We start from the raw sequence: 5,888 nt of genomic DNA, 5'->3' as shown, positions 1-5,888 counted from the left end.
ATGTTATGTTGTTGTGCTATACAGACCACCATCGGGTCTATACCGGCCTTTTTGGATATTTTGGACGAACAGTTGGATAAACTACCTACTGGTTCGCACCCATTCTTCATTCTGGGGACTTAATATTGACCTTAACGATATGAATTCGAATACTCCTATGGACTTCTACAGCTTTGCATGTCATATAGTTTATTTCCCACTATTAATGTTTGTACGCGTGTTACCACTTTAACGGCAAAGCTACTTGATAATATTTTTTCTAATTCTAAATTTTCAGATCCAGGGGTTATTGTTACTGATGTTTCGGACCATTTTGGGATTTCGGCAAGTTTTAAAGTTTGTCTCCCGAGGCAGCAAGGCCCTAGACTGAAAATGAGTATGTTACCTATGCTCAACCAGGGTAACTTAGAAAAGTTTAAACAGAGATTTCTAATGTTGATTGGAATAATGTAGTTGAAAATCTAGATGATACAATATAAGTTTTCAGAGATTTTATAATACTTGATCTTTATTTTGAGTAAAAATTGTATAATGAATAGGACAAGGTCAAGGAAAAAGATGCCCAAAAACCCGTGGTTGTCACCTAGTCTTCTGCGGTGCATAATTAAGAAAGACCAGTATGTAGAGATTCAATAAGGAATGAAAATGATCCAGTTTGCACAAGAGTTTATAAAAATTATAGAAATGCTCTTAATAAACTTTGAGAAACACGAAGAAAAATATTTTGAGTGTAAATTTAAAGATGCTTGTGGAAACCCAGCTAAAACATGGAAAATTATTAAAAGTGTTATATCTTCAACAGATCCGGTTGGTTCTGCCTGATGAAGTTACTACAAGTGATGGGTTAAAATCGAATGAGCCTGATGTATTTGTAATGCCCTTTCGGAACATTTTGCAACTGTTGGGGCTCGATTTTCTCGTACTACAGTAGCTTCTGATAATGATCCTCCGCTTGAGACTTTTGTGGGTACTTCTGTCGATGTATCAATGTATCTAAGACCTGTCGCTCATGATGAAATTCGTAAGATTATCTTTGAGATGAAAAGTTCTTCGGCTGGGAGTGATTCCATAAACCTTCTTGTTTTAAAAACCGCGTTTCCAAGCATTTCACATATATTTACGTCCCTTATTAATGCTTGTTTTAGGAGCAAGGGAAGTTCCCCAATTGTCTTAAAATCGCAAGGATAACTCCTGTGTTTAAGGGTGGTAACAAGAATGATTTAGGGAATTATAGAACAATTTCATTATTACCTGTTGTTTCACGAGTTTTAGAAAAATGTGTTAATATTAGAATTTATGAGCATTTGGAGCGTCATAAACGTCTACATCCAAATCAGTTTGGTTTCAGGAAGGGCAGAACAATAGAAATAGCGATTTCATTTATTACTACTATAATTAATGATGCTCTTGATAAAAAAAACTTAGGGTAGCTGGTGTATTTTTGGACTTAATTAAGGCGTTTGAAACTGTTGACCATCGAATATTATTAAAACAAAAAAATGAATTTTATGGATTAAGGGGTGCTACATTGGGTCTGCTTTGCAGTTATCTCAAAATAGACAGCAGATATCAATTTACAAGGATTTTTGTCTAGTAAAAAGTTGTTTAATGGGGGGTTCCCCAATGATCCGTACTGGGTCCGACCCTGTTTTTAATTTTTATTAATGATCTGCCGCATGTTGTGAAAGCTCTGCCCAGAATTGACGACTTTGCTGACAACGGTCCGAGTAAGACCCAGGTTACTATGCCCTTATGTGCTGATGATACAACCTTGGTGAGTTGCCAGAACTTTTACCCTGGTTTACGGAAATGATTTCGGAGCGGGAATTATTAAACGAACAAGATTCACCTAATACCTCGGAATCAATGTTGATGAAACCCTATCATTTAAAGATCATGTGAAGTCAGTTTCGAAAATATTGTCACGTAACTTAGGTATCATGCGCAAATTAAAACATATTTTAAATTTTTTTTTAAAAAGGCGTTTTAAGCAGTTTCATAATACTTAGAGGACCAATGAACAACCAAAACTATCAATATGACAAGACCAATCTGATCACGTACGGAAAAGGATTAAATGATAAACGAATACAAGAACTAAGATATATACAGTTAGAATACGTGTGTCAACAATAATTACGACAAATCCAAAACAAAACTGAAGAACAAAGAATACCCAGTTAGAAGATATGTGGCAGCAAGAACTAAAACGAGTCAAAATAAAAGTGAAAAAAAACATTCGGCTAGAAGATAGGCGGCACCGGGAATTACAAGTTACAGCGAGGATTAGAACATGTCAAAAATAAAAAATGACAACTCATTCGGACCCTTCAGCGTTATATGTATTCCCTGTGGAGTCCTCGATTTTCACGAGGCAAGAATAGGAACAAAAGTGATCTATTTAGAGGTTGCTACTTACAACACGATTCAATACATGAAAGCATGCCGAGTGCTGGGGCCCACCTCAAAATCGCCTACATTTTCTAAAAACTAGTATATTGACTTTTTTGGCTAGAAAATGATATAAATAGGCCACAACTTTAAGGAAGAGTTTGTATTTTCCCATGGTTGTTGTATTGAACATATGGTGACGTTATGACATCAAGAGAGGCCCACATTGAATGTGGCAGAAGATAATTTACAATGAGAGTCAATAAATTCAAGCCTGAGCCATGTCGGAGCCTAGCTCATGGCATCAAAAAGGGGCTCCAATTACTACAGTTAGAAGACAAGCAACAATGCGAATCATATTTACACGCTGCCACGTAGCCCAGCAGGGGTCCGGCGCATAGTCGCTGGGCTCTCGGTACTATATATATATATATATATATATATATATAATATATATATATATATATATATATATATATATATGTATATATATATATATATATATATATATACATATATATATATACATATATATATATATATATATATATATATATATATATATATATATATATTAATATAAATATTAATATATATATATATATATATAATATATAAATGATATATATATATATATATATATAATATATACTATATATAAATATATACATTGTATATATAACTAATTATATAATATATATATATATTATATATATTATATATATATATATATATATATATATATTATATATATATATATTATATCTATATATATAAAAAATAAGTTGTCTGTCTGTGGATGTGTGGATGGATGTGTGGATGGATGTGTCAGGTGACGTCACCTGAAAAAACTGGATTAGGTGACGTCAAAACTGAAAAAACTAAAAAAAGGCAAAAACTACAAAAAAACTAAAAACTAATAAAAAAAATAAAAAGCTAAAAAACTAAAAAAACTATAAAGGTAAAAACCAATAAAAAACTAAAAAAAAAAAACTGAAAAAAACTAAAAAAAGGCAAAAACTACAAAAAAAAACTAAAACTAAATAAAAAAAGTAAAAAAGCTAAAAAACTAAAAAAACTAAAAAACTAAAAAAAGGTAAAAAACTAAAAAAAATAAAAAATAAAAAAAAACTAAAAAAAAGGAAAAAACTGAAAAATAAGCTAAAATAAAGGTAAAAACCAATAAAAAACTAAAAAAAAAAAAGGAAAAAACTAATAAATGACGACACTCAAAGAGAAAGCGACCAGGACAAAAAACTAAAAAAAAAGGCAAAAACTACAAAAAAACTAAAAACTAATAAAAAAAATAAAAAAGCTAAAAAACTAAAAAAACTAAAAAAAGGTAAAAAACTAAAAAAACTAAAAACTAAAAAAAAACTAAAAAAGGTAAAAACTAAAAGAACTAAAAAAGAAAAAAATAAATGACGACACTCAAAGAGAAAGCGACCAGGACAAAAGGAATGTTCGATTAGCAATCAACAAAGCACCGGGACACAGGGAGTATAAATGACGACCAGGACACAAGTAAAAAAAAAATTAACAAAACTAAAAAGAAGGTAAAAACTACAAAAAAACTAAAAAGAAAAAAAAACTAAAAACTAATAAAAAAACTAAAAAATCTAAAAATCTAAATAAACTAAAAAAGAAAAAAAAGGAAAAAAATAAAGGAGAAAAACAAAACTAAAAAACGAATGTATATACAGACCGGTACACCGGGATACAAATGACGACCGGGACACAGGGAATATAAATAACGACCGGGACACAGGGACACAACTACAACGGGGACACCGGGGGAAACAGGGGGATAACCTGACAATCTATTTATATGCAAAGACAATGGGACAGCAAAGAATGTTGTATATTCGCAAGTTTTACGTAGTTAAAACCATATATATATATATATATATCTATATTCACAGGTGGGACATAGGGACACAACTACAATGGCGCGTAACTATTATGGCGCGTAACGACTTACGCGCGCGGGGGGGCTTGGGGGGGGCGCGAAGCGCCCCCACCAACTAGGTGTTGGGGTGGCGCGAAGCGCCACCCCAACAGCTAGTATATATATATATATATATATATATATATATATATATATATATATATTTACGGCCTTTAGATATACGGCCAAAAAATTCAAATAGGTTTTGTTTGTTCACTGTCTTGGGAAAAAAGTCCTAATTATTCTTTCTTCTGTATTTCAATAGCGGTATGCTCCCATAAATTTTGGAATAAAATAACGTTAGTTAGTTGTTTTTTGGGGGGAAGGCATATATATATATATATATATATATATCTATATATATATATATATATAACATTGTTAATCTAAATTTAAGGACATTTATTGTTCTGAAATATTCTTAGTGCTATATTGCAAAAATCCAAGAACATAATGTTTTGAACCAATCAAAACAGTCTCTGACTTACAGCTGAACATATAAAACAGCTGAAGAATCCCAAAGTTAAATTGTTAGGGAGTTCTTTTAGCAAGGTGTAACAATAGAAGATGTTTTAGTAAACAAGGTCTTATAATATATTAGAAGGTTTAATGGCACGAGGCCATTCCAGAGCTAAGCTCTCGAGGGGCTCATCCCCCAAAAAACTTGGGTCTGAAAAAAACCTTTTATAGTACCTGGGTTGACCTTTCCTACAGAAATCAGGACTCTACACTGGCGTTACTACTGCTATTAAGAAAATAATCACAACACAAAACCATCTGAATCCAGCATAATGTGAGAGAGGGCTGGAGTGTTCATGGAATCTTTTCTAGGTGGGACAGGAGAGGGGATAAAGTTGCAAAGAAATTTAGCTTTGGTGAATTTAAGATACTATTAATACTGCTAACCCTCCTCAGAAAAACAAAAAAGAGTGCACTATATTCCCCAATTTTGATTTCACCTCCACTGATTTTGAATTAAAAACGAATAGTTTTGGCGTCAAGCCATTGCTAATCGTAGAAAAAGCAAAGACAGATAATCCAACTGAGTGAGAGGCAAATCTGACATTAACCCCCTTATTAGGATTGTATAAAAATGAAACACACAAACAAATCCGTAGTACCCCCAGGAAGGATACAGAGCCCAACCCGTCAGTACCAACTTAGAGGGTTGGATTGATGTACATCCGTCTAACTACCTAATATAATCATAAAGTTAGGAAAACTTTGGAGTTAGAAAATAGGAATTTCATCGAATTTTATTGGTAAGCTAGTAATGAAATACAGCTTCAGATAAGCATTTAGAGTACCACAAGTCATTGTCAAAAGACAAGAAGCTGGATTGGATATCCTGAATTTCAGGCTTGTAAGTTCAATTTCGTCTTTTCTCTTGAGAGTCTAGGAGCAAGAATCTATCAAACATAGTCAATATCTAATAATCCATTATTAATTTACTGACTTTAAAACACCAGAGCCCACCAAGTGACAGCAATATATAAAAAGAATTGTGCTTTAACCAAATATAAGATACAAAAAAATTTCAAAAGAAAAA

The sequence above is a fragment of the Artemia franciscana genome, chromosome 7, assembly GCF_032884065.1.
Source record: "Artemia franciscana chromosome 7, ASM3288406v1, whole genome shotgun sequence".
NCBI classification, from domain to species: domain Eukaryota; kingdom Metazoa; phylum Arthropoda; class Branchiopoda; order Anostraca; family Artemiidae; genus Artemia; species Artemia franciscana.
Note: the sequence above shows the minus strand (reverse complement) of the source record.